Below are 18228 nucleotides of genomic sequence, written 5' to 3' on the forward strand. Positions count from 1 at the left end.
TATTAATGTGGAGGTCTGATACCCCCCCTGTCTATAGTATTCATGTAGAGGTCTGATACCCCCCCTGTCTATAGTATTAATGTGGAGGTCTGATACCCCCCTGTCTATAGTATTAATGTGGAGGTCTGATACCCCCCTGTCTATAGTATTAATGTGGAGGTCTGATACCCCCATGTATATAGTATTAATGTGGAGGTCTGATACCCCCCTGTCTATAGTATTCATGTAGAGGTCTGATACCCCCCCTGTCTATATTATTAATGTAGAGGGCTGATACCCCCCCCCTGTCTATAGTATTAATGTAGAGGTCTGATACCCCCCCTGTCTATAGTATTAATGTGGAGGTCTGATACCCCCCCTGTCTATAGTATTAATGTGGAGGTCTGATACCCCCCTGTCTATAGTATTCATGTAGAGGTCTGATACCCCCCCTGTCTATAGTATTAATGTAGAGGGCTGATACCCCCCCCCCCCTGTCTATAGTATTAATGTGGAGGTCTGATACCCCCCTGTCTATAGTATTAATGTAGAGGTCTGATACCCCCCTGTCTATAGTATTCATGTGGAGGTCTGATACCCCCCTGTCTATAGTATTAATGTAGAGGGCTGATACCCCCCCCCCCTGTCTATATTATTAATGTAGAGGTCTGATACCCCCCCTGTCTATAGTATTAATGTGGAGGTCTGATACCCCCCTGTCTATAGTATTCATGTGGAGGTCTGATACCCCCCCTGTCTATAGTATTCATGTGGAGGTCTGATACCCCCCTGTCTATATTATTAATGTAGAGGTCTGATACCCCCCCCCCCCCCTGTCTATAGTATTAATGTGGAGGTCTGATACCCCCCTGTCTATAGTATTAATGTAGAGGTCTGATACCCCCCCCCCCTGTCTATAGTATTAATGTGGAGGTCTGATACCCACCCTGTCTATAGTATTAATGTGGAGGTCTGATACCCCCCCCCCTGTCTATAGTATTAATGTGGAGGTCTGATACCCCCATGTATATAGTATTAATGTGGAGGTCTGATACCCCCCCCTGTCTATAGTATTAATGTGGAGGTCTGATACCCCCCCTGTCTATAGTATTAATGTGGAGGTCTGATACCCCCCCCCCTGTCTATAGTATTAATGTGGAGGTCTGATACCCCCCCCCCCCCTGTCTATAGTATTAATGTGGAGGTCTGATACCCCCCCCCCCTGTCTATAGTATTAATGTGGAGGTCTGATACCCCCCCTGTCTATAGTATTAATGTGGAGGTCTGATACCCCCCCTGTCTATAGTATTAATGTGGAGGTCTGATACCCCCCCTGTCTATAGTATTAATGTGGAGGTCTGATACCCCCCCTGTCTATAGTATTAATGTGGAGGTCTGATACCCCCCCCCCTGTCTATAGTATTAATGTGGAGGTCTGATACCCCCCCCTGTCTATAGTATTAATGTGGAGGTCTGATACCCCCCCCCCCCTGTCTATAGTATTAATGTGGAGGTTAGATACTTCTTGACAGCATGTCATCACTGTGTGTGTGTGTGTGTGTGTGTGTGTGTGTGTGTGTGTGTGTGTGTGTGTGTGTGTGTGTGTGTGTGTGTGTGTGTGTGTCCAGGTGTGTGTGTGCGGAGGGTTTCGAGGGGGATGTGTGTGAGATCAACGTTGACGACTGTGAAGACAACGACTGTGAGAACAACTCAACCTGCGTCGACGGAGTCAACAACTACACCTGCATGTGTGGCCTGGAGTACACAGGTAACACAAACACACACACACTTAAAACACACACACACTTGAACACACACACTCTTTTCTATTGTGCTTGATCGTTTGTTCTGTCTCTCTGTCTGCTTCTGTAGCTAACAGCTGTAGTTGTGTGATTCTCACTAACCGCTAACTTAATGTGCTACTCATGTCCTCTCTCCCTCTCTCTCTCTCTCTCTCTCCCTCTTTCTCTCTGTCTCTCTCTGTCTGTCTGTCTCTCTCTCTCTCTCTGTCTCTCTCTCTGTCTTTCTCTCTCTACCTCTCTCTCTCTCTCTTTCCTCTCTCCTCTCTCTCTGTCTCTCTCTCCTCTCTCCTCTCTCCTCTCTCTCTGTCTCTCTCTCCTCTCTCCTCTCTCTCTGTCTCTCTCTCTCTCTATTTCTGTCTGTCTGTCTGTCTGTGCCTTGCAGCTGCTACCAATGAGGTGGAGAGAGGTTAGTCTCTTTTCTCTCTCTCTCTCCGTCTGTCTGTCCTGTTCTGCTTCACTCTGCTGTCCTGTTCTGCTTCAGTCTGCTGTCCTGTTCTGCTTCACTCTGCTTCACTCTGCTTCAGTCTGTTGTCCTGTTCTGCTTCACTCTGCTGTCCTGTTCTGCTTCACTCTGCTTCACTCTGCTTCACTCTGCTGTCCTGTTCTGCTTCACTCTGCTGTCCTGTTCTGCTTCAGTCTGCTTCAGTCTGCTTCACTCTGCTGTCCTGTTCTGCTTCACTCTGCTGTCCTGCTCTGCTTCAGTCTGTTGTCCTGTTCTGCTTCACTCTGCTGTCCTGTTCTGCTTCACTCTGCTTCACTCTGCTTCACTCTGCTGTCCTGTTCTGCTTCACTCTGCTGTCCTGTTCTGCTTCAGTCTGCTTCACTCTGCTGTCCTGTTCTGCTTCACTCTGCTGTCCTGCTCTGCTTCACTCTGCTTCACTCTGCTTCACTCTGCTGTCCTGTTCTGCTTCACTCTGCTGTCCTGCTCTGCTGTCCTGTTCTGCTTCACTCTGCTGTCCTGCTCTGCTGTCCTGTTCTGCTTCACTCTGCTTCACTCTGCTTCACTCTGCTGTCCTGTTCTGCTTCACTCTGCTGTCCTGTTCTGCTTCACTCTGCTTCACTCTGCTGTCCTGTTCTGCTTCACTCTGCTTCACTCTGCTGTCCTGTTCTGCTTCACTCTGCTGTCCTGTTCTGCTTCACTCTGCTGTCCTGTTCTGTCTCACTCTGCTTCACTCTGCTGTCCTGTTCTGCTTCACTCTGCTTCACTCTGCTCTCCTGTTCTGTCTCACTCTGCTTCACTCTGCTGTCCTGCTCTGCTTCAGTCTGCTTCACTCTGCTGTCCTGTTCTGCTTCACTCTGCTTCACTCTGCTTCACTCTTCTTCACTCTGCTGTCCTGTTCTGCTTCACTCTGCTGTCCTGTTCTGCTTCACTCTGCTTCACTCTGCTGTCCTGTTCTGCTTCACTCTGCTTCACTCTGTTGTCCTGTTCTGCTTCACTCTGCTGTCCTGTTCTGCTTCAGTCTGCTTCACTCTCCTGTCCTGCTCTGCTTCACTCTGCTGTCCTGTTCTGCTTCACTCTGCTGTCCTGCTCTGCTTCACTCTGTTGTCCTGTTCTGCTTCACTCTGCTGTCCTGTTCTGCTTCAGTCTGCTTCACTCTCCTGTCCTGCTCTGCTTCACTCTGCTGTCCTGTTCTGCTTCACTCTGCTGTCCTGTTTTGCTTCACTCTGCTTCACTCTCCTGTCCTGTTCTGCTTCACTCTGCTGTCCTGTTCTGCTTCAGTCTGCTTCACTCTCCTGTCCTGCTCTGCTTCACTCTGCTGTCCTGTTCTGCTTCACTCTGCTGTCCTGCTCTGCTTCACTCTGTTGTCCTGTACTGCTTCACTCTGCTGTCCTGTTCTGATTCAGTCTGCTTCACTCTGCTGTCCTGTTCTGCTTCAGTCTGTTGTCCTGTTCTGCTTCACTCTGCTGTCCTGTTCTGCTTCACTCTGCTGTCCTGCTCTGCTTCACTCTGTTGTCCTGTACTGCTTCACTCTGCTGTCCTGTTCTGCTTCAGTCTGCTTCACTCTCCTGTCCTGCTCTGCTTCACTCTGCTGTCCTGTTCTGCTTCACTCTGCTGCCCTGTTCTGCTTCAGTCTGCTTCACTCTCCTGTCCTGCTCTGCTTCACTCTGCTGTCCTGTTCTGCTTCACTCTGCTTCACTCTGCTGTCCTGCTCTGATTCAGTCTGCTTCACTCTGCTGTCCTGTTCTGATTCAGTCTGCTTCACTCTGCTGTCCTGTTCTGATTCAGTCTGCTTCACTCTGCTGTCCTGTTCTGCTTCAGTCTGTTGTCCTGTTCTGCTTCACTCTGCTGTCCTGTTCTGCTTCAGTCTGTTGTCCTGTTCTGCTTCACTCTGCTGTCCTGTTCTGCTTCAGTCTGTTGTCCTGTTCTGCTTCACTCTGCTGTCCTGTTCTGCTTCAGTCTGTTGTCCTGTTCTGCTTCACTCTGCTTCACTCTGCTGTCCTGTTCTGATTCAGTCTGCTGTCTTAAACTGTGAATGAGAGTCATGTTGTAACTCAAGTTGTCCTCCGACCTTCCAATGAGGGAGAGGATTTTCCCCTTTGTACTTTAACGATGATATGAGAGAGAGATAAAGAGAGATAAAGAGAGAGACAGAGATAATATGTATATAGAGATAATATGAGAGAGAGACAGAGAGAGATGTGTTACATCATACAGAGATAATATGTATATAGAGATAATATGAGAGAGAGACAGAGAGAGATGTGTTACATCATACAGAGATAATATGTATATAGAGATAATATGAGAGAGAGACAGAGAGAGATGTGTTACATCATACAGAGATAATATGTATATAGAGATAATATGAGAGAGAGACAGAGAGAGATGTGTTACATCATACAGAGATAATATGTATATAGAGATAATATGAGAGAGAGACAGAGAGAGATGTGTTACATCATACAGAGATAATATGTATATAGAGATAATATGAGAGAGAGACAGAGAGAGATGTGTTACATCATACAGAGATAATATGTATATAGAGATAATATGAGAGAGAGACAGAGAGAGATGTGTTACATCATACAGAGATAATATGTATATAGAGATAATATGAGAGAGAGACAGAGAGAGATGTGTTACATCATACAGAGATAATATGTATATAGAGATAAAATGACATCTGAAATGTCTTTATTCTTTTGGAACTTCTGTGAGTGTAATGTTTACTGGTAGTTTGATATTGTTTATTTCACTTTAGTTTATCATCTATTTCATTTGCTTTGGTGATGTTGTCCCATGACAATAAAAACTTTTATTTGAAAATGAAAAATTGAGAGAGAGAGAGATGTTGAACTGTGTGTGTGTGTGTGTGTGTGTGTGTGTGTGTGTGTGTGTGTGTGTGTGTGTGTGTGTGTGTGTGTGTGTGTGTGTGTGTGTGTGTGTGTAGGTGAGCTGTGTGAGGAGAAATTAGATTTCTGTGCTCCAGAGTTGAACCCCTGCCAGCACGACTCCAAATGCATCCTGACCCTTCAGGGGTACAAGTGAGTCAACACACCACACCACACACACCACACCACACCACACACACCACACACACCACACCACACCAAACACGCCACACACACAACACCACACCACACACACCACACATCACACACTACACCACACCACACCCACACACCACACCACACACCTGTGTTCCAGGTGTGAGTGTTGTATTAACAGTGTGTGTGTGTGTGTGTGTGTGTGTTCCAGGTGTGAGTGTTGTATTAACAGTGTGTGTGTGTATGTGTGTGTGTTCCAGGTGTGAGTGTTGTATTAACAGTGTGTGTATGTGTGTGTGTGTATTCCAGGTGTGAGTGTTGTATTAACAGTGTGTGTGTGTGTTCCAGGTGTGAGTGTTGTATTAACAGTGTGTGTGTGTGTGTGTGTGTGTTCCAGGTGTGAGTGTTGTATTAACAGTGTGTGTGTGTGTTCCAGGTGTGAGTGTTGTATTAACAGTGTGTGTGTGTGTGTGTGTTCCAGGTGTGAGTGTTGTATTAACAGTGTGTGTGTGTGTGTGTGTTCCAGGTGTGAGTGTTGTATTAACAGTGTGTGTGTGTGTTCCAGGTGTGAGTGTTGTATTAACAGTGTGTGTGTGTGTGTGTGTTCCAGGTGTGAGTGTTGTATTAACAGTGTGTGTGTGTGTTCCAGGTGTGAGTGTTGTATTAACAGTGTGTGTGTGTGTGTGTGTGTGTTCCAGGTGTGAGTGTTGTATTAACAGTGTGTGTGTGTGTGTGTTCCAGGTGTGAGTGTTGTATTAACAGTGTGTGTGTGTGTGTGTGTGTGTGTGTGTGTTCCAGGTGTGAGTGTTGTATTAACAGTGTGTGTGTGTGTGTGTGTGTTCTAGGTGTGAGTGTTGTATTAACAGTGTGTGTGTGTGTGTTCCAGGTGTGAGTGTTGTATTAACAGTGTGTGTGTGTGTGTGTTCCAGGTGTGAGTGTTGTATTAACAGTGTGTGTGTGTGTGTGTGTGTGTTCCAGGTGTGAGTGTTGTATTAACAGTGTGTGTGTGTGTGTGTGTGTGTTCCAGGTGTGAGTGTTGTATTAACAGTGTGTGTGTGTGTGTGTGTGTGTGTGTTCCAGGTGTGAGTGTTGTATTAACAGTGTGTGTGTGTGTGTGTGTGTGTGTGTTCCAGGTGTGAGTGTTGTATTAACAGTGTGTGTGTGTGTGTGTGTGTGTTCCAGGTGTGAGTGTTGTATTAACAGTGTGTGTGTGTGTGTGTTCCAGGTGTGAGTGTTGTATTAACAGTGTGTGTATGTGTGTGTGTGTATTCCAGGTGTGAGTGTTGTATTAACAGTGTGTGTGTGTGTTCCAGGTGTGAGTGTTGTATTAACAGTGTGTGTGTGTGTGTGTGTGTGTGTTCCAGGTGTGAGTGTTGTATTAACAGTGTGTGTGTGTGTGTGTGTTCCAGGTGTGAGTGTTGTATTAACAGTGTGTGTGTGTGTTCCAGGTGTGAGTGTTGTATTAACAGTGTGTGTGTGTGTGTGTGTTCCAGGTGTGAGTGTTGTATTAACAGTGTGTGTGTGTGTTCCAGGTGTGAGTGTTGTATTAACAGTGTGTGTGTGTGTGTGTGTGTGTGTGTTCCAGGTGTGAGTGTTGTATTAACAGTGTGTGTGTGTGTGTGTGTGTTCCAGGTGTGAGTGTTGTATTAACAGTGTGTGTGTGTGTGTGTGTGTGTGTGTGTGTGTGTTCCAGGTGTGAGTGTTGTATTAACAGTGTGTGTGTGTGTGTGTGTGTGTTCCAGGTGTGAGTGTTGTATTAACAGTGTGTGTGTGTGTGTGTGTGTGTGTTCCAGGTGTGAGTGTTGTATTAACAGTGTGTGTGTGTGTGTGTGTTCCAGGTGTGAGTGTTGTATTAACAGTGTGTGTGTGTGTGTGTGTGTGTGTGTGTTCCAGGTGTGAGTGTTGTATTAACAGTGTGTGTGTGTGTGTGTGTGTGTTCCAGGTGTGAGTGTTGTATTAACAGTGTGTGTGTGTGTGTGTGTGTGTTCCAGGTGTGAGTGTTGTATTAACAGTGTGTGTGTGTGTGTGTGTGTTCCAGGTGTGAGTGTTGTATTAACAGTGTGTGTGTGTGTGTGTGTGTGTTCCAGGTGTGAGTGTTGTATTAACAGTGTGTGTGTGTGTGTGTGTGTGTGTTCCAGGTGTGAGTGTTGTATTAACAGTGTGTGTGTGTGTGTGTGTGTGTGTTCCAGGTGTGAGTGTTGTATTAACAGTGTGTGTGTGTGTTCCAGGTGTGAGTGTTGTATTAACAGTGTGTGTGTGTGTTCCAGGTGTGAGTGTTGTATTAACAGTGTGTGTGTGTGTGTGTGTGTGTTCCAGGTGTGAGTGTTGTATTAACAGTGTGTGTGTGTGTGTGTGTGTGTTCCAGGTGTGAGTGTTGTATTAACAGTGTGTGTGTGTGTGTGTGTGTTCCAGGTGTGAGTGTTGTATTAACAATGTGTGTGTGTGTGTGTTCCAGGTGTGAGTATTGTATTAACAGTGTGTGTGTGTGTGTGTGTGTGTGTGTGTGTGTGTGTGTGTGTGTGTGTGTGTGTGTGTGTGTTCCAGGTGTGAGTGTTGTATTAACAATGTGTGTGTGTGTGTGTTCCAGGTGTGAGTGTTGTATTAACAGTGTGTGTGTGTGTGTGTGTGTGTGTGTTCCAGGTGTGAGTGTTGTATTAACAGTGTGTGTGTGTGTGTGTGTGTGTGTTCCAGGTGTGAGTGTTGTATTAACAGTGTGTGTGTGTGTGTGTTCCAGGTGTGAGTGTTGTATTAACAGTGTGTGTGTGTGTGTGTGTGTGTTCCAGGTGTGAGTGTTGTATTAACAGTGTGTGTGTGTGTGTGTGTGTGTGTGTTCCAGGTGTGAGTGTTGTATTAACAGTGTGTGTGTTCCAGGTGTGAGTGTACCCAGGCTACGTGGGGGATCAGTGTGAGCTGGACTATGATGACTGTGAGGAGAACAAGTGTCAGAACGGAGCTCAGTGTATTGATGCGGTCAACGGATACACCTGTGTCTGTCCTGAGGGATACAGGTAACAGGACACACACACACACACACATACGCACGCGCACACACATACACACACACACATGCACACACACACATACGTACATACAGTACTAGTCAAAAGTTTGGACACCTTCTCATTCCAGGGTTTTTCTTTATTGTTACTATTTTCTACATTGTAGAATAATAGTGAAGACATCAACACTATGAAATAACACATATGGAATCATGTAGTAACCAAAAAAGTGTTAAACAATCAAAATATATTTTTATATTTGAGATTCTTCAAAGTAGCCACCCTTTTCCTTGATGACAGTTTTCCACATTCTTGGCATTCTCCCAACCAGCTTCATGAGGTAGTCACCTGGAATGCATTTCAATTAACAGGTGTGCCTTAAGTTAATTTGTGGAATTTCTTTCCTTCTTAATGCTTTTGAGCCAATTAGTTGTGTTGTGTTAAGTAGGGGTGGTGTACAGAAGATAGTCCTATTTGGTAAAAGACCAAGTCCATATTATGGAAAGAACAGCTCAAATAAGCAAAGAGAAACGACAGTCCATCATTACTTTAAGACATGAAGGTAATTTAATATGGAAAATGTCAAGAACTTTGAAAGTTTCTTCAAGTGCAGTCGCTAAAAGCATCAAGCGATATGATGAACCTGGCTCTCATGAGGACCACCACAGGACAGGAAGACCCAGAGTTACCTCTGCTGCAGAGGAGAAGTTCATTCGAGTTAACTGTCTCTTCTGGTTTAGTACCAGTCTGTAGGGGTAGTTAACCTGAACGTTCATGATGAGGTAGGGGCTGGTTTAGTACCAGTCTGTAGGGGTAGTTAACCTGAACGTTCATGATGAGGTAGGGGCTGGTTTAGTACCAGTCTGTAGGGGTAGTTAACCTGAACGTTCATGATGAGGTAGGGGCTGGTTTAGTACCAGTCCGTAGGGGTAGTTAACCTGAACGTTCATGATGAGGTAGGGGGCTGGTTTAGTACCAGTCCGTAGGGGTAGTTAACCTGAACGTTCATGATGAGGTGGGGGCTGGTTTAGTACCAGTCCGTAGGGTAGTTAACCTGAACGTTCATGATGAGGTAGGGGCTGGTTTAGTACCAGTCTGTAGGGGTAGTTAACCTGAACGTTCATGATGAGGTAGGGGCTGGTTTAGTACCCATCTGTAGGGGTAGTTAACCTGAACGTTCATGATGAGGTAGGGGCTGGTTTAGTACCAGTCTGTAGGGGTAGTTAACCTGAACGTTCATGATGAGGTAGGGGCTGGTTAGTACCAGTCTGTAGGGTAGTTAACCTGAACGTTCATGATGAGGTAGGGGCTGGTTTAGTACCAGTCTGTAGGGGTAGTTAACCTGAACGTTCATGATGAGGTAGGGGCTGGTTTAGTACCAGTCTGTAGGGGTAGTTAACCTGAACGTTCATGATGAGGTAGGGGCTGGTTTAGTACCCATCTGTAGGGTAGTTAACCTGAACGTTCATGATGAGGTAGGGGCTGGTTTAGTACCAGTCTGTAGGGGTAGTTAACCTGAACGTTCATGATGAGGTAGGGGCTGGTTTAGTACCAGTCTGTAGGGGTAGTTAACCTGAACGTTCATGATGAGGTAGGGGCTGGTTTAGTACCAGTCTGTAGGGGTAGTTAACCTGAACGTTCATGATGAGGTAGGGGCTGGTTTAGTACCAGTCTGTAGGGGTAGTTAACCTGAACGTTCATGATGAGGTAGGGGCTGGTTTAGTACCAGTCCGTAGGGGTAGTTAACCTGAACGTTCATGATGAGGTAGGGGCTGGTTTAGTACCAGTCCGTAGGGGTAGTTAACCTGAACGTTCATGATGAGGTGGGGGCTGGTTTAGTACCAGTCCGTAGGGGTAGTTAACCTGAACGTTCATGATGAGGTAGGGGCTGGTTTAGTACCAGTCTGTAGGGGTAGTTAACCTGAACGTTCATGATGAGGTAGGGGCTGGTTTAGTACCCATCTGTAGGGGTAGTTAACCTGAACGTTCATGATGAGGTAGGGGCTGGTTTAGTACCAGTCTGTAGGGGTAGTTAACCTGAACGTTCATGATGAGGTAGGGGCTGGTTTAGTACCAGTCTGTAGGGGTAGTTAACCTGAACGTTCATGATGAGGTAGGGGCTGGTTTAGTACCAGTCCGTAGGGGTAGTTAACCTGAACGTTCATGATGAGGTAGGGGCTGGTTTAGTACCAGTCCGTAGGGGTAGTTAACCTGAACGTTCATGATGAGGTAGGGGCTGGTTTAGTACCAGTCCGTAGGGGTAGTTAACCTGAACGTTCATGATGAGGTAGGGGCTGGTTTAGTACCAGTCCGTAGGGGTAGTTAACCTGAACGTTCATGATGAGGTAGGGGCTGGTTTAGTACCAGTCCGTAGGGGTAGTTAACCTGAACGTTCATGATGAGGTAGGGGCTGGTTTAGTACCAGTCTGTAGGGGTAGTTAACCTGAACGTTCATGATGAGGTAGGGGCTGGTTTAGTACCCGTCTGTAGGGGTAGTTAACCTGAACGTTCATGATGAGGTAGGGGCTGGTTTAGTACCAGTCTGTAGGGGTAGTTAACCTGAACGTTCATGATGAGGTAGGGGCTGGTTTAGTACCAGTCTGTAGGGGTAGTTAACCTGAACGTTCATGATGAGGTAGGGGCTGGTTTAGTACCAGTCTGTAGGGGTAGTTAACCTGAACGTTCATGATGAGGTAGGGGCTGGTTTAGTACCAGTCTGTAGGGGTAGTTAACCTGAACGTTCATGATGAGGTAGGGGCTGGTTTAGTACCAGTCTGTAGGGGGTAGTTAACCTGAATGTTCATGATGAGGTAGGGGCTGGTTTAGTACCAGTCTGTAGGGGTAGTTAACCTGAACGTTCATGATGAGGTAGGGGCTGGTTTAGTACCAGTCTGTAGGGGTAGTTAACCTGAACGTTCATGACGAGGTAGGGGCTGGTTTAGTACCAGTCTGTAGGGGTAGTTAACCTGAAGGTTCATGACGAGGTAGGGGCTGGTTTAGTACCAGTCTGTAGGGGTAGTTCACCTGAACGTTCATGATGAGGTAGGGGCTGGTTTAGTACCAGTCTGTAGGGGTAGTTAACCTGAAGGTTCATGACGAGGTAGGGGCTGGTTTAGTACCAGTCTGTAGGGGTAGTTAACCTGAACGTTCATGATGAGGTAGGGGATGGTTTAGTACCAGTCTGTAGGGGTAGTTAACCTGGACGTTCATGATGAGGTAGGGGCTGGTTTAGTACCAGTCTGTAGGGGTAGTTAACCTGTTAACCTGTCTGTAGGTGTAGTTATCCTGTAGCACCACCTTGTGGCTCATATGTAGAACAGAATCAGACATTTAGAACAGAACAACAGAATAGAACAGAACAGGAGCAGAATAGAACAGAACAGAACAGAACAGAACAGAACAGAACAGGAGCAGAATAGAACAGAACAGAACAGGATTAGAGTTAGAACAGAACAGAACAGGATTAGAGTAGAACAGAACAGAACAGGATTAGAGTAGAACAGAACAGAACAGGATTAGAGTAGAACAGAACAGAACAGGATTAGAGTAGAACAGAACAGAACAGGATTAGAGTAGAACAGAACAGAACAGGATTAGAGTAGAACAGAACAGATCAGGATTAGAGTAGAACAGAACAGAACAGGAGCAGAGTAGAACAGAACAGAACAGGATTAGAGTAGAACAGAACAGAACAGGATTAGAGTAGAACAGAACAGAACAGAACAGGAGCAGAATAGAACAGAACAGAACAGAACAGGATTAGAGTAGAACAGAACAGAACAGAACAGGATTAGAGTAGAACAGAACAGAACAGAACAGGATTAGAGTAGAACAGAACAGAACAGAACAGAACAGGATTAGAGTAGAACAGAATAGAACAGAACAGAACAGAACAGGATTAGAGTAGAACAGAACAGAACAGAACAGGATTAGAGTAGAACAGAACAGAACAGAACAGGATTAGAGTAGAACAGAACAGAACAGAACAGAACAGGAGCAGAATAGAACAGAACAGAACAGAACAGGATTAGAGTAGAACAGAACAGAACAGAACAGGATTCGAGTAGAACAGAACAGAACAGGAGCAGAGTAGAACAGAACAGAACAGGAGCAGAACAGAACAGACCAGGAGCAGAATAGAACAGAACAGGAGCAGAACAGGAACAGAATAGAACAGAACAGGAGCAGAACAGGAGCAGAACAGGAACAGAGTAGAACAGACCAGGAGCAGAACAGACCAGGAGCAGAATAGAACAGAACAGGAGCAGAGTAGAAGAGAACAGAACAGAACAGAACGGGATTAGAGTAGAACAGAACAGAACAGGAGCAGAGTAGAACAGACCAGGAGCAGAACAGGAGCCGACTAGAACAGAACAGACCAGACCAGGAGCAGAACAGACCAGGAGCAGAATAGAACAGAACAGGAGCAGAGTAGAAGAGAACAGAACAGAACAGAATGGGATTAGAGTAGAACAGAACAGAACAGGAGCAGAGTAGAACAGACCAGGAGCAGAACAGGAGCCGACTAGAACAGAACAGACCAGACCAGGAGCAGAACAGACCAGGAGCAGAATAGAACAGAACAGGAGCAGAGTAGAACAGAATAGAACAGAACAGGAGCAGAACAGGAGCAGAACAGACCAGGAGCAGAACAGAACAGAACAGGAGCAGAGTAGAACAGAATAGAACAGAACAGGAGCAGAACAGGAGCAGAGTAGAACAGAATAGAACAGAACAGAACAGACCAGGAGCAGAACAGGAGCAGAACAGAACAGAACAGGAGCAGAGTAGAACAGACCAGGAGCAGAGTAGAACAGAATAGAACAGACCAGGAGCAGAGTAGAACAGACCAGGAGCAGAGTAGAACAGACCAGGAGCAGAATAGAACAGACCAGGAGCAGAACAGACCAGACCAGGAGCAGAATAGACCAGACCAGGAGCAGAACAGGAGCCGACTAGAACAGAACAGGAACAGACCAGGAGCAGAACAGGAGCCTACTAGAACAGAACAGGAGCAGACCAGGAGCAGAACAGGATCAGAACAGAACAGACCAGGAGCAGAACAGACCAGGAGCAGAACATGAGCAGAACAGGAGCAGAACAGAACAGACCAGGAGCAGAACAGAACAGAACAGGAGCAGAGTAGAACAGACCAGGAGCAGAGTAGAACAGAATAGAACAGAACAGGAGCAGAGTAGAACAGACCAGGAGCAGAGTAGAACAGACCAGGGAGCAGAATAGAACAGAACAGGAGCAGAGTAGAACAGACCAGGAGCAGAACAGACCAGACCAGGAGCAGAACAGGAGCCGACTAGAACAGAACAGGAACAGACCAGGAGCAGAACAGGAGCCGACTAGAACAGAACAGGAGCAGACCAGGAGCAGAACAGGATCAGAACAGAACAGACCAGGAGCAGAACAGACCAGGAGCAGAACATGAGCAGAACAGAACAGACCAGGAGCAGAATAGAACATGTACCCCATACATACAATTTTCTGTAAGGTTGAATTTCAACACAGATTCAACCACAAAGACCAGGGAGGTTTTCCAATGCCTCACAAAGAAGGGCAAGTATTGGTAGATGGTTAAAAAAAACAGTCACTACAAAGATACAGGTGTCTTTCCTAGCTCAGTTGCCGGAGAGGAAGGAAACCACTCAGGAATTTCACCATGAGGCCAATGGTGACTTTAAAACAGCTACAGAGTTTAATGGCTGTGATAGGAGAAAACTGAGGATGGATCAACAACATTGTAGTTACTCCACAATACTAACCTAAATGACAGAATGAAAAGAAGGAAGCCTGTACAGAATAAAAAATATTCCAGAACACGCATCCTGTTTGCAAACAAGGCTCGTAAGTAATACTGCAAAAAATATGGCAAAGAAATACACTTTATGTCCAGAATACAAAGTGTATGTTTGGGGAAAATCCAATACAACACATTACTGAGTACCGCTCTCCATATTTTCAAGCACAGTGGCTGCGTCATGTTATGGGTATGCTTGTCATCATTAAGAACTGTGGAGTTTTTCGGGATAAAAATGAAACAGAATGGGGCTAAGAACAGGAAAAGTCCTAGAGGAAAACCTGGTTCAGTTTGCTTTCCAACAGACACTGGGAGATTAATTCACCTTTCAGCAGGAAAATAACCTAAAACACAAGGACACATCTACACTGGAGTTGCTTACCAAGAAGACCGTGAATGTTCCTGAGTGGCCGAGTTACAGTTTGACTTAAATCGTATTGAAAATCTACGACAAGACTTAATAAAAATGGCTGTCTAGCAATGATCAACAACCAACTTGACAGAGCTTGAAGAATTATGAAAGAAAAAAATGGGCAAATGTTGTACAATCCAGGTGTGGAAAGCTCTTAGAGACTTACCCAGAAAGACTCAACAGCGGTAGTGACTCTTAGAGACTTACCCAAGAAGACTCCCAGCTGTAATGACTCTTAGAGACTTACCCAAGAAGTCTCCCAGCTGTAATGACTCTTAGAGACTTACCCAAGAAGACTCCCAGCTGTAATGCCTCCTAGAGACTTACCCAAGAAGACACCCAGCTGTAATGACTCTTAGAGACTTACCCAAGAAGACTCCCAGCTGTAATGACTCTTAGAGACTTACCCAAGAAGACTCCCAGATGTAATGACTCTTAGAGATTTACCCAAGAAGACTCCCAGCTGTAGTGACTCTTAGAGACTTACCCAAGAAGACTCCCAGCTGTTATGACTCTTAGAGACTTACCCAGAAAGACTCCCAGATGTAATGACTCTTAGAGACTTACCCAAGAAGACTCCCAGCTGTAATGACTCTTAGAGACGTACCCAAGAAGGCTCCCAACTGTAATGACTCTTAGAGATTTACCCAAGAAGACTCCCAGATGTAATCACTCTTAGAGACTTACCCAAGAAGACTCCCAACTGTAATGACTCTTAGAGACTTACCCAAGAAGACTCCCAGATGTAATGACTCTTAGAGACTTACCCAAGAAGACTCCCAACTGTAATGACTCTTAGAGACTTACCCAAGAAGACTCCCAGATGTAATCACTCTTAGAGACTTACCCAAGAAGACTCCCAACTGTAATGACTCTTAGAGACTTTCCCAAGAAGACTCCCAGATATAATGACTCTTAGAGACTTACCCAAGAAGACTCCCAACTGTAATGACTCTTAGAGACTTACCCAAGAAGACTCCCAACTGTAATGACTCTTAGAGATTTACCCAAGAAGACTCCCAGATGTAATCACTCTTAGAGACTTACCCAAGAAGACTCCCAACTGTAATGACTCTTAGAGACTTACCCAAGAAGGCTCCCAGATGTAATGACTCTTAGAGACTTACCCAAGGAAGACACCCACTGTAATGACTCTTAGAGACTTACCCAAGAAGACTCCCAGATGTAATCACGCTTAGAGACTTAACCAAGAAGACTCCCAACTGTAATGACTCTTAGAGACTTACCCAAGAAGACTCCCAGATGTAATGACTCTTAGAGACTTACCCAAGAAGACACCCAACTGTAATGACTCTTAGAGATTTACCCAAGAAGACTCCCAGATGTAATCACTCTTAGAGACTTACCCAAGAAGACTCCCAACTGTAATGACTCTTGGAGACTTACCCAAGAAGACTCCCAGATATAATGACTCTTAGAGACTTACCCAAGAAGACTCCCAACTGTAATGACTCTTAGAGACTTACCCAAGAAGACTCCCAGATGTAATCACTCTAGAGACTTACCCAAAAAGACTCCCAACTGTAATGACTCTTAGAGATTTACCCAAGAAGACTCCCAGATGTAATCACTCTTAGAGACTTACCCAAGAAGACTCCCAACTGTAATGACTCTTAGAGACTTACCCAAGAAGACTCCCAGATGTAATGACTCTTAGAGACTTACCCAAGAAGACTCCCAACTGTAATGACTCTTAGAGACTTACCCAAGAAGACTCCCAGATGTAATCACTCTTAGAGACTTACCCAAGAAGACTCCCAGATATTATCACTGTGATTCTAACTCGGGGGGGTGAATATTTATCTAATCAATATAATATATTAGTGGTTAATTTTTCCATGAATGTTTTACAAACGTTATCATTTTCTCTTCCCACACACTTTCACATTACAGAATATTTTGTGTCAATCTTTTTTTTATTCCACTTTGTAACACAACAACAACAACAACAAAAAGTGGAAAAAGTCAAGGAGTGTAAACTCTTTCTGAAGGCATCTAAGAGTGCTGATCTATGATCAGTTATCTTGTTTACCTGACAATGAATATGATTACATGGACAGAGGGGAACCTGATCCTAGATCAGCCCCTGATGGTTGTTTTGTTTGTTTTCAGCGGTCTGTTTGTGAGTCCCTGATGGTGTTTTGTTTGTTTTCAGCGTCTGTTTCTGTGAGTCCCGATGGTTGTTTTGTTTGTTTTCAGCGGTCTGTTCTGTGAGTCCCTGATGGTTGTTTTTGTTTGTTTCAGCAGTCTGTTCTGTGCGTTCTCTCCTCCCATGTTCTGCCGCGCACCAGTCCCTGTGACGACCACGAGTGTATGAACGGAGCGCAGTGCGTTGTCGTGGAGACGACCCCCGCTGTCAGTGTCTCCATGGTTACGAGGGCGAGTTGTGCGAGACGCTAGCCGTGTCAACTTCGTCAACCGACGTCTTACCTGCAGCTGCCCTCTAGTCTAATCACACCTGAGACAAACATCACACTACAGGTACAGGCACAGCACACACACACACAATAACATAACACACCACACACACACACACACACACACACACACACACACACACACAAAACACACACACACACACACACACACACACACACACACACACACACACACACACACACACACACACACACACACACACACACACACACACACATATATCATTAAACAAAGGTGTGTGTGTGTGTGTGTGTGTGTATGTGTGTGTGTGTGTGTGTGTGTGTGTGTGTGTGGTGTGTGTGTGTGGTGTGTGTGTTTCTGCCAGATTGCTACAGATGAGGACAGTGGTGTGTTGCTGTATAAAGGAGACAAGGACCACATTACCATAGAGTTGTATAGAGGACGTCTCCGTGTCAGCTACCACACTGGAACAAACCCTGCCTCTGCTATATACAGGTAACATACACACACACCATAACACACACCATACCACACACACACATTTCATGATTTGGTTGGCTCTAATTGTGTTGCTGTCCCTCTCTCTCTCTCTCTCTGTCTCCTCTCTCTCTCTCTCTCTCTCCTCTCAGTGTGGAGACAGTAAATGATGGTGTATTCCATGTGGGTAGAGTTGGTGGCATCAGATCAGACTGTGTCTCTGTCTATTGATGGAGGACCAGTCAAGTCTATCAACTCTCTGAGTAAACAGTCAACACTCAGCATCGATTCTCCTCTATACCTGGGAGGTACGTTATACACTGTGGTGTGTTAGGGAAAGAGGGGGTTTCTGGGACGTAATTGTAGCTTCCCGCTAGCTTAGCAGGCTATAAAAAACGCGTTGGTTCCATATGTGAAGTAGCTCTCTCTCTTCGTCTCTTCTCTGTTCTCTGTGTGGTCTCTCTTCTTCTCTTTTCTAACGTCTCTGTGTGTCTCTCTTCTTCTCTTTCTACCCTCTCTGTGTTCTCTTCTTCTCTTTCTTCTGCTGTGTCCTCTCTTCTTCTCGTTCTCTGGTGTCTCTCTTCTTCTCTTTCTCTGTGTGTCTCTCTTCTTCTCTTTCTCTGTGTGTCTCTCTTCTCTTTCTCTGTGTGTCTCTCTCTTCTTCTCTGTTTCTGTCTCTCTACATTCAATTCAATTTAAAGGGGCTTTATTTGGCATGGGAAACACATGTCAACATTGTAAGTAAAATAGATAATAAACATCAGTGAAATAAACAATCAAAAATTAACAGTAAACACTCACAAAACTCTCTCTCTCTCTCTCTCTCTCTCTCTCTGT

At 45.3% G+C, this 18228-nt stretch overlaps 1 pseudogene; it reads left to right on the top strand.

Moving 5' to 3' along the window:
* The window catches only part of LOC116364460 (slit homolog 2 protein-like), an 83720-nt pseudogene extending 66021 nt beyond the window's left edge, over nt 1-17699 (top strand).
* The last annotated feature ends 529 nt before the right edge of the window (nt 17700-18228 follow it).

Source organism: Oncorhynchus kisutch, unplaced genomic scaffold, assembly GCF_002021735.2.
Source record: "Oncorhynchus kisutch isolate 150728-3 unplaced genomic scaffold, Okis_V2 scaffold1084, whole genome shotgun sequence".
In the NCBI taxonomy this organism is placed as follows: domain Eukaryota; kingdom Metazoa; phylum Chordata; class Actinopteri; order Salmoniformes; family Salmonidae; genus Oncorhynchus; species Oncorhynchus kisutch.